Source organism: Rhamphochromis longiceps, linkage group LG10, assembly GCF_057381845.1.
Source record: "Rhamphochromis longiceps isolate RC_006_pf linkage group LG10, R_longiceps_female_GT1.1, whole genome shotgun sequence".
NCBI classification, from domain to species: Eukaryota; Metazoa; Chordata; class Actinopteri; order Cichliformes; family Cichlidae; genus Rhamphochromis; species Rhamphochromis longiceps.
The window spans coordinates 35427873-35439273 of record NC_140566.1 but is presented as its reverse complement, the minus strand read 5'-3'; the positions used below and the strand labels follow the sequence as shown (position 1 = coordinate 35439273).

Below are 11401 nucleotides of genomic sequence, written 5' to 3'. Positions count from 1 at the left end.
TTTTCCTTCGGTTAACACAGTTTGTTCAGGAACACGTGACGTCCCATCATCTGCCTGCAGAGAGAGAGGAGGGCGGTTTGTCCCGGTCAGTATTTGTGTTTATGGAAATGATGGCTGCAGAAGGAAACGGTCTCCAAACAAAGCAGAGATGTTATCCTGCACACACAAACACACACACAGACACACACACACACACACACACACACACACACACACACACACACGTCTGATCAGTAAAACTAGCCTCTATTAACCCATAAAAACAAAATCTCACACGCTGAACACAGTGTGACGACGTATTCCTAGCGGATCCATCTAGAAGTGAGCTGCAACAGCACACGCAGCAATGGAGGACGCGCCTGGCTGATCATGGTTTGAGACTCAACAGCAAGAAGACCGAGTACGTGGAAGCTGGCCCCCAAACTGATGGCACCATTAACATCGACGGGGAAGACCTGAAGAAGGCTGATCAATTCAAGTACTTGTGATCGATGATCAGTGGCGACGGGATATCCTTCAGGACGTGCGAGCAAGGGTCAATGCCACATGGACGAAGTGGCATCAAGTGACTGGTGGGCTAAGCGACCGTGGAATGCCAGACCATCTCAAGATTTACGAGACTGTGGTCCGCCCAGTTGCCCTGTATGGATCGGAGTGTTGGCCAGCCACCGCCACACACAAACAGGCCCTGCACACGATGGAAATGCGAATGCTCAGGTGGTGTCTAGGCCTCACGCGTTGGGACCAAGTCATGAATGAAGACGTCAGAAAGCGGCTCGGCATCGCACCAATCACGGAAAAAAATGTGCGAGGCACGGCTACGGTGGTGCGGACACGTATTACGCTCCGACGACAGCTCAGTGGAAAAAACAGCAATGAGGCTTGAGCCCGGAGGTCAGCGACCCCGTGGCAGGCCAACGAAACGGTGGATGGATGGAATAAAGGAAGACATGAAAACGCTAGAAAGAAGGAGAACACACAGTTACACACCGTGGGCGAGTCACAGTGTGTAACTGTGTAACGTGCACTGGACCCTTTGGCGGGCCTCTTTTAGGCCCCGGCCCATATATTTGACCCCCCTCACACACATGCCTGCAGACCGGTTTAAAAGCAGCGACTGCTCAGCAGAACGAGTGTCCAGGTCTGTGTGGCTGAGGCCTTCGATGGTTTTAGAGCATCAGATCAGAGATCACCCAGGACTGCCAACCACACGCCCCCTGCCTGATCCTCACTGTGCCGGAATCCCTTCCTGTTAACAGGGAGTTCTTCCTCCCCACAGTCCAGACCCACATTCACTCCACAGTCTCATCCTCCTGATCGAGTCTGAACTTCTGATTTCTGGACACAAACTCCAAAAACGGTCTATGAGGAAAAACAGCAGCACCACCAACGAAGAAGAAAAGGAAAGCAGTGCATGATGACCTCAGCGTGTCCATGACGAGCAGCAAAAAACCGAAACGTAACATTTCATTGTTTTATTATCATCTTAAACGTGATTCTAGCAATAATGAGACGGGCTGCCGGTCTGAGGCGTGTTCGGCCTGTGTGCCGTCGTCTGTTTCTGCAGCTTTTAGGTCGTGTTTTGTGGCTACTGTCATTCAGTAATAACAGTTGTACACCAGCAGAGGAGTGAAGCACGCCGTCTCCAGCTGTGCGTCTAATCTGGATGAAAACACAGCTGCTCGCAGTCGTTTGAGGCGTTTCAGCCTCTCTGTGGTTTTTCTATCAGTGAAAGTTTCAGTTTCGTAGTCTGACTTCGCACACTCGAGGACCGACAGCGCTGACGACAGGCGGTCTGCAGACGCTCTCCAGATGTGTGGGCGGAGAGCGAGGCTCAGCCCAGACTCTGGGGACGCCAACCCCACCCTCCCCTCGCTCCGTATGGGTGGAGGTCGGCTGAGCTCACTGCTGCTGGAAGCCTTAACCTCTGATCTCATGCTTTTCCTGCTTATTCTTCTCTCGCTCGCATCGACACAAGCGCAGAGCTGTGACCTTTGACCCCTGTAGCGCCACAAGAACATGTACACATCTGAAGGAAAACTGAGCGCTGATGGCGAGGTACTGTTCAGCTGGTCATTAACAATGTTATTCAATCAGCCAATCGCATGGCAGCAACTCGACTCATTCAGACACAGAGACACGGCCAAGACGACCTGTGATTGGTTGTTGAGCAAACCTCTCCTCTGAATTTCTGCTGCGACATTCAGACATCTGCAGCAGCTGTTTGATGATGTCATGATGATGTCATGTCAACATGGACCAGAACCTCTGAGGAATGTTTCCGGCCCCGCCTTGAATCTGAGCTGCGAAGAATCGAAGCAGCTCTGAAGAAAAGGTGTACCTAATATATTGGCACAGACCGTATGTACTCAAACGCCATGAGCCCAGACGTCTGTGCACGCCTGCGTCGCTCATCAGCTGGCCTCCAGAAGTCACCCAACCGGCAGAGAGGAAGGCGGGGCCTAAAGAGCAAAGCAGCTTGTTTTAAAGACAAAGAAGGATTATTTAAAGCAGTGAGTCATGCAAAGCTGCTGTAGGAGAGTCAGTTTTCACCGTTATTTCAACAGGAAGCTGCGGGACTGTGTTAGGGTGGTCAGGGTGGGGATGGGGGTGTCACGGGACCGCCGCAGCTCGCCAATGTGTTTATCAGACAGTTCATGTCTGACGTCTGAGAGAAATGACGCAGTGACACACTTCTACTGCTGAGGACGCCGGTGGAGCACACCCGGCTGTTGGAGTGTTGTAACGGCGTCCTGTTGTAACGCTCGCAGCTTCAGAAAAAAGGAAGCCCTCAGCAGGAACACGCCGCTGTGGTTTCATGTTGAAATATAGCAGGAACTCCACTGCAGGCTGCGTGAGCGCAGAGGTGTGGCGCTCATTTCAACACGTCAAGCTCACGTACGGCAACACCATCGCTATCATCATCGTGCTTTCACAGACAGAAAACTGCATCACGCTGCACTTCCTCTAATGTCCACTAGGTGAAAACACAGCAGCTTTAGCTCTGCTCGTCCTAACGCCAAGCGGCTCGGCCTGAAAGCAGACGCGAGGGGAACAGAGTCACACTGCGAGGACAAAAAGAGGAAGCAGAACAGAGCGCGGTGACCTGCAGCCGGCCGTGTAAACGCTGCCTTCCTGGAACTGTGTGATTAAAGTGTGAATCTGCTCTTTTATTTTTGGAGACAGTTAATCAGTAAGAAACCCGTTAGAGACACGAGATGCTGAGCTGGCGGCGAACAGCCTCACGCTTCTGCCCGCAGCCAATCGGGGGAAAGGGAGGAGCCTCTGTGATGTCACCCGTTGGTGGACTGCACCTGTGGAGACATTCTGGACGTCACCGTCTCAGCTTTGGGTAACAAAGGTTGGAGCAGGACATGGTGCACGCTCAGTAAGTGGAGACCCACAGAAGCCACACCCAGCTTTATCAAAAGTCTTGAGCCTCCCCCCCATTTGTTTTTTACCTTTTCCTTCCAAGCAGCCGCACAATGTTTGAAATGTACATGAGCAACGGTTTCTTTCTTTGGACATCGGCTGCTTTTTCACTCCAGTCCGGTCCTCGCACCTGACCACAGAGTTCACCCGCAACTCTGAGCTGTGACCCAATAAAGCACGACCAGCGTTGTGTCCACACACACAACTTAATTTTGTTACCAGCAGCCTGTCACACAAACACAGTTTGACATACAAACAGGATTTTTGCACCAACAAACTGATTCCGAGTGACACAGGAGCTGAGAGACCTTCAGGCTGATGGTCTACTGCTCACTGAAGCCTCATCAGAGACGTCCCAGTGAGGACGTCCCAGTGAAGCGTGGCTGTCGTGGGTCCAGCTGCAGGTCGTCAGTGTTGCCGAGATCTTTGATAAACTGAATTACAAAGTCTGATCCACCAGCAGGAACATCTGGAAACATCTGGTTATCATCAGCTGTGTTTTTTTCTGTTCTCAAACCGATCTCCCTGTTGGAGTTCAGTCTTTGTTCTCCTCGTCTTTCCTCGTTTTGTGCATTTTCCATTGTTTCGGTTCCGGGTCGCTGCTCATTGGTCGACCGGCCAGTGCTACCTAGCCTGACCGGTCTCCCCAATGTGATGTTTGTGTTTTGTATGTACGGTGGGCAGGGCATCTATCTTAATTGCCCCTTACAGTAAATAAAGTCTCTCTGACTGATCCTGACAGAGAACAGAACACAGGCAGAAACATCCAAAGAAGAGCTTTGAGTGATTCTCAGGAAGCCTGGAGATCCTCACAGAGCTGCTCACAGCTCAGATTCACTTTCATGCTCGTTAGCGGTGCATAAACTCTATTTACATGTGTCCATAAATCCTGTTTCCTGTTGACAGAAGTCATAGCTACATGTTCAGCTAGATAAAGAGGATGCACCTTTATGATTTTTGTAAACAAACACTGCAGGGCTGCAAACAGTCACATGACTTCACTGTCATCACCTCTAAAGCTCCGCCCACCTCCTGTAGTCTCACGTCTCCACCTGCTAGCCTGTCCCCTGCTGTGGAAGCGTCTGACGTTCTTGACGAGAGACCTCGGATCAGAAAAAGGGCTTCCAGACGAGGGAACAGGAAGTGCAAACTGCAGGCTGGTGTCAGGCAGAGGCTCGCTGCGTGCTGAGCTCAGCTCGTGTATCGGGCACTGACACAGAGCTCTGAAACACGCAGCGGCTCCATGTCCACTCGACTTCTTTACATTTGTTTGAGTGTGAGACTTCACGTTATGGAAAACTGTGGTGCTGTTCGCTGCCAGCCTCAGAGTAACAGCTGGGCTCTGGCGTCCGGCTCTAATGGGAAACATTTCTCTGTGGTGACGGTGACCAGCGGCCGCCGTCTCTTTTATGAGTGTTCTGGCTTCGGGTGTCTGTGTTTCAGGAAGTAACAAAGAGCTTTGGTTTCGTCTCGTCAGCTGTCTTCTTTTCTTGTATTTTTATTTTCTTCTGCTGGTTCAGAGCGAGCTTCCTGAGCCGCAGAGGAACTGAGCCTTCCCACAGCCGGGAACGTCTCTAAAACTGGAGCTGCCACTTTTACAGAAGTCCTCGCGGCTCTGTGGGCTTTTTCTGACTTTCAAAAATGAGAAACCCCCTGTGGCAAACACACCTGCTGCACAGGACCTCTCACAGCAGCAGCAGCAGATTGTGACACATCCAGGACAAAAAAGGGGAACTTGAAGCAAACGGGGCAGAGTACAAAAATGTGTCCTTGCCGTTATGAAGCAAGCGAACGCTGGCGTGCAGGTCAAACAGCTGCTACCACAGTGTCTCCGCTCCACGCCGCCCTCACCGTAAAAACACAGCAGCCACAGAAACATCCAGAGAAACTAAAGTGCTGGTTTTCCTGCTGCGTGCCATCAGTCAGCAGACGAACGTCTCTGCAGGACTCATCTCTCAGCTGCAGCCTTAAATTGTTTTATCTTTATGTTCTTTATAGACCATCATCATCTGATAACTGGGCTGTGGGTACTTGGTGGTTCTCGGGTGCGTGGCTGGATTTTCCGGTGTGGCCTGGGGTGGCTTCGACCTGTGTCGGGGGGTGGGGCTCTGCTGGGTAGTGGGCGGTTCTTGGGCACCTGGAGCCCTGAGATCCGGATCTGGGTTTGCACTGATGTGACCCCTTAGCAGTGCGCGCTCCTCCTTCCTCCTCCTGCTGCTGGAGTCGTCGCAGAGGCGTGTGGACTCAAGTCCTCGTTAATCTTGGGGGGGCCGTGGATGATCCATCTCTGTCTGCCTCTGGATCCTGGGGGGCGTCGCTGTAGCCTCCCACACACACACTGCTGTTGTTACAGCTGCAGCAGTCGGTGATGATTATTCTGTTCGCACTCATCTCTCAGCTTATTTACTCTTTATTACTCTTATATTTTTACAGCACTGGGACTAAAAGGCTGAAGAACAAACTTCCACCAGCAGAGGCTGTTGGGCTGCAAACACACATTTACAGCAGTGGAGAAAATTTCACCAAACTGGGGACAGAAACTCCAGAGAGCAGTCGAACTCCCCGGGATACTGAACCAAACCACACTGACAGCACAAACACAGAATACCAGAGAAACGTTACAGGCCATCGAGTCTCACCGTGAGCGCCCCTCCATCGGGGGAGAAGGGGGCGGTGCACAGTTCGTCCTCGCCCTGACAGACGCTCCGACTGCCAAAGAGGAACCGTCTGTGATGAAACCGAAACGGGAAGGGTTTGCCCGCCATTCTCTTCATCCAGCAGCAGCTGGTATGAAGGAAAAGTGTTCCCCGAAGCCGGCGTGTCCAAACTGTCCGCTTTCAGTCTTATTTGCACCCCAGGCTCAGAAATAACAAACTGCACCGAATCCTGGACCTCAACCGAACCTGCACCACCCAGAAATATCCCAGCAAGCATCAACATCGCTGCCCCAAACACACAACAACAGGCAGCGCCGAGCGGGACTACGGCGGCTGTAACATGTCCAGACCAGGTGAAAACACGTGTCCACGAAACACCTGAACGCACCAGCAGCACAGGGATTAACCCACACGAGCCCAGAACATCAAACAGACCAACATCACACCAATCCCAGGATCAAACCACATCAATGACCAAACAGCAGAGAGGTGGGTCAGAGGTGGGCCCGGGTCACGAGCTTCGCCGCACTGACACCGCCGCCCTCTGACTTCCTGTCTCAGTCCCGGGGTGCCTCGGCTAGCTGACTGTGATGTTTCTGTTTCACATCTGAGTGCAGCTGCCGATGCTCTGCGTGACGTCGTCGTGGACAAGATTAGTCGTGTTTTTCCAGCATTGACACAGATTTTTGTGACTTTCTCGCAGTGACTTTACCGTCTCACACTTTTGTAGTTTAGGTGACAACACCCGAGTTCCTGCTGCAGCTTCGATGTCATGAAAATTCAAACTGAAGAATTATAGCCTGAACTCTACATTAGGGCTGTGTTACATTAGTGTTTCTCTGCAGATACTTCCAGGAATAACTCATGAACCTCAGACGTGGAAATTAGTCTCTGAGATGGACGGTCAGACATCTACAGGTTAATGATGACTGGGATTAAACCAAATCGGGGCTAAAACAACCAAAAATATCAGCAGACTTAAAGCACCGGAGGCAGCAGACCCGGTTTGGGACAACCGAGCACCAAACAACACGTCACTCATCCAAGACTGTGAGAAGATTCAAGCTAAAACCGCAAAAAGCAAGATGAGCGCCGCCCAGCACGCCAGCTCAGACCAAACTACAGACGTTTGACTCACATGTGAAAGTCTCGCCTTCACCACCAGGCTTGGATGTGTGTGTGTGTGTGTGTGTGAGTGTCACTCCTCTGCAGTCTGATAACCAAGTGAGCTAGCATTAGCTGATAACTTAGCATGCTACCCTTTTGTCCAAATATGGTCACTTCCTGCTACAAAAATAACTAAAAACTCAGAATGTGAAATTTAAAAAAAACAAAACCCTGATGCATGACGTCAGAGGCCTATGTCCATCTTTTGTGTACAGTCTGTGTTGCCGGGCTCAGTGCGTAAAGATGTTTTCTTGGCTTGTTGTGTCAGCAGATCACTGATGTGTTCAGTTCAATAAACATCCTAAACTCTGATCTGCTCCTCACAGACAAAACTAGCCTGTGCAGGTAACATTAGTACAGGTACTGTTCCCCTGATAATCCATAATAATCTGAATAAGATGATGCTTCACACTGTGATCGTGGGCATGTCAGCAGCAGGCACACTGCGAGTGTGCTGCAGTAAGTCAGTCGTTACTCAGGTATAGTGCGTGTACACTGCTGTGACACTCTCACAGGGACAAACTTTGAGTTCAGTCATTTCAACATAAACAAGAGTTTAGCAGAACCAGCTGTTCAGGTATCGATCAGCACTGATCGTTATTGTTTCTGAGAATCTTTAACGCTACACCAAGTTCAAAACAAGAAGTGACACGCACACGCACACACACACAGGGAGTGGTCGCACTCCATCTCCAGTTTCCCCCAAACATCAGCGCGCGCGCGCACACACACACACACACACACACACACACACACACACACACACACACACACACACACACACACACACACACACACACACGGGTTATCGATCCGCTGCAGGAGAAAAATCGATCAGCTGACGGGAATTAAAGCCGGAATCAATAACCCGCTAAAGTTTTGACAGAAGGAGGAAACACACACACGCACACACACAAACACACACACACACACACACACGCACACACACAAACACACACTCACACGCACTCTCAGCTGATCCGGAGCTCGGAGCGGGTAAAGCTCAGGGACTCACCGGTCATCAGTGCTCCTGTCCGGGCGCGCAGCTCCGCTCAGTCCCGCTCCCTGTGTCGGTGTGTGTGAGTGTGTGCGTGCGAGAGGGACAGCGGATCTCTATCTCAGCGCGAGGCGGGCGGGCGGAGCTTAAGTAGAGGAGGAAGTCCGAGAGGCGAGCGAGAGGAAGTGGAGCAAGTTTAAGGAAGTTTACTCTGAGTGTGTATTTGTTGCGCGCGTGTGTGTTGGGTGGAGGCAACACCGGACTTCTGGTCAGTCCAGAGTTGAGAAATATTTGAAATATTTTCATCCTCTAAAAAAAGTTTCTGAAACAGCATGAGGGTTCAGCCCTGCCCACCTCCTGTTAGACAGACAGGTGTGCTGCACAGGTAAGACACAGGTCCACACTCAGCTGTTCAACAAACATGAACTCAAACTGTAATGAGGTGAAACACGGCCGGCAGGGACACTGACCTCCTGAGGCACAGTTTTTGTGAACTGTGGCAGTTTGTGCATGTAAATGGAGAGTCCTCTTCACACACTGAGGTTAATTATGGAGTTCCACAGGGTTCAGTGCTAGGACCAATTCTGTTTACATTATACATGCTTCCCTTAGGCAGCATCATTAGAAGACATAGCATACATTTACACTGCTATGCAGATGACACCCAGCTCTATCTGTCCATGAAGCCAGATAACACACACCAATGAGTTAAACTGCAGGAATGTCTTAAAGACATAAAGACCTGGATGGCCGCTAACTTTCTGCTTCTTCATTCAGATCAAACTGAGGTTATTGTACTCGGCCCTGAAAATCTTAGAAATATGGTATCTAACCAGATTCTTACTCTGGATGGCATTACCTTGGCCTCCAGTAACACTGTGAGGAACCTTGGAGTCATGTTTGACCAGGACATGTCCTTCAACGCACATATTAAACAAATATGTAAGACTGCTTTCTTCCATTTGTGCAACATCTCTAAAGTTAGAAATATCCTGTCTCAGAGTGACGCTGAAAAACTAGTTCATGCATTTATTACTTCCAGGCTGGACGACTGTAATTCATTATTATCAGGAAGTCCTAAAAACTCCCTGAAAAACCTTCAGCTGATCCAAAATGCTGCAGCAAGAGTCCTGACAGGGACTAGAAAGAGAGAGCAGATTTCTCCTGTTTTGGCTTCCTGTTAAATCCAGAATTCAAAATCCTGCTCCTCACATACAAGGTCTTAAATAATCAGGCCCCATCTTATCTTAATGACCTTGTAGTACCATATCACCCTATTAGAGCGCTTCGCTCTCGCTCTGCAGGCCTACTTGTTGTTCCTAGAGTATTTAAAAGTAGAATGGGAGGCAGAGCCTTCAGTTTTCAGGCCCCTCTTCTGTGGAACCAGCTTCCAGTTTGGATTCAGGAGACAGACACTATCTCTACTTTCAAGATTAGGCTTCAAACTTTCCTTTTTGCTAAAGCATATAGTTAGGGCTGGACCAGGTGACCCTGAATCCTCCCTTAGTTATGCTGCAATAGACGTAGGCTGCCGGGGATTCCCATGATGCATTGAGTTTTTCCTTTCCAGTCACCTTTCTCACTCACTATGTGGCTGTGTCCCAATTAAGAGACTGCACGCTTGAAGTACGCATTTTAAGTGCGGTTACGTCACCGCCACGCGACGACGGCTGTTTTTTTTTTTTTTAAACTTTATTTATCACATTATAGACATACAGTCAAGTAAAACAGGGATCATATAAAAGATAACATTGTGGTAGTACAATGAGGAACAGAAAGAGTGACAAAGACAGTGAGACAAAAGTGAGTACAAAAAATAAAATAAATTAAGGGGAACATAAATAAACAGAAGTTTGCAAGAGCCAAAATCAAGTTAGCAGTTTCAACGCGACGACGGCTGTCCCAATTCGAAGTGTACTCCAAATGCGCCGTTTTTTTTTTCTCCAAACTTTATTGAACTTATAAAGCGAACAGTCAGTCATTCCAGTTCAGTTTGTACAGTAGACATACAAGGCAAATAAGAGTAACAATATACAGCACAATGAAATAAGAAGGATAAATAAATAAAGGATAGAAAAGAAAAAAAGGGGGAATGTGACAGACTTCATAACAACTTTGTATTTGAAAGTCGTGACAGCTCATTCGTTAGACATTTCTGAATGAATTTCAATCAATGATAAACCTTTTTTATTGGAAGTTAATTTAAGAGAGTTTAAGTAATATTCAATTTCAATCAAAAACAAATTAAATGATGGGGTTGAGTTTTGAAATTTACATTTATGTGTGTGGAATTTCCCTAATAAGATGGAGCGGCCGAAGAGTGAACTGTCAAAAGTACTGAATATGACGTCACTTATTTATGTGCGAATGTTTAATAATTAAAGTCAGTCATATATCCACAAACACAACAAGCTGAAAGTCAGTGATATATGTGTGTGTATGTGTGTGTATATATATATATATGTATGTATCTCATAATAATCTGACAATACTATAATATTGGCCATATTATATTTACATCACCACAGTGAGATGACTTTAGTCTCATGAACAACATTAACTAATTGTTGTTTACTAGCTGATCTGAAATGACTGTTCAGCACAGAAATGAAGCCCAACAATCATGTTCACAGTCCCGTGGTCTCAGCCTCAGATACTCAACTAATCACAGTGATGTCATGACAAAAATGACCAACAAAACATTTTTCTCCTTCATTTCTGTCACACAAAGCTGTATGAAAGGTGTCTCGCGGTTAGTATCATGGTTGCTAGGCAACCTGAACAGCGTGACGAAGCGTCCCATTTCACAAGCCTCTCACTTCCGCACTTCTCGTACTTATAGTACGAACCGTACGTAGTACGCGTAGTGTGCGTACTTCAAGCATGCAGTCTCTGAATTGGGACACAGCCTGTGTTAACAGACCTCTCAGCATTGAATCATATCTGTTATTAATCTGTTATTAATCTGTTATTAATCTCTGTCTCTCTTCCACAGAAAAACAGAAGCGTTGAGTTCAGGGCTTCTTAAAAGGAGGAAAAGTCACATGAAGTGAAAAAAAGCATTTTGACCTGTTTAAACTTTGCGTAGTGACTTACTGTCTCGTTTCAGAGCCACACAGTGTTTTCATCTCTGTTAATAACACAGACA

The 11401-nt window shown here is 48.3% G+C and overlaps 1 protein-coding gene across 1 annotated transcript in view; it reads right to left on the bottom strand.

Moving 5' to 3' along the window:
* rhogb (ras homolog family member Gb) overlaps window positions 1-8416 on the bottom strand; it is a 12497-nt gene extending 4081 nt beyond the window's left edge. Inside the window, exons 1-2 of the mRNA XM_085421453.1 lie at window positions 8272-8416; window positions 1-54 (exon numbers count right to left, since the gene is read on the bottom strand). The exon at window positions 1-54 is cut by the window's left edge and continues 55 nt beyond it. The gene's annotated coding sequence lies outside the window, so the exon portion shown is untranslated. The remainder of the gene's footprint in view (window positions 55-8271) is intronic.
* Window positions 8417-11401: the final 2985 nt, after the last annotated feature.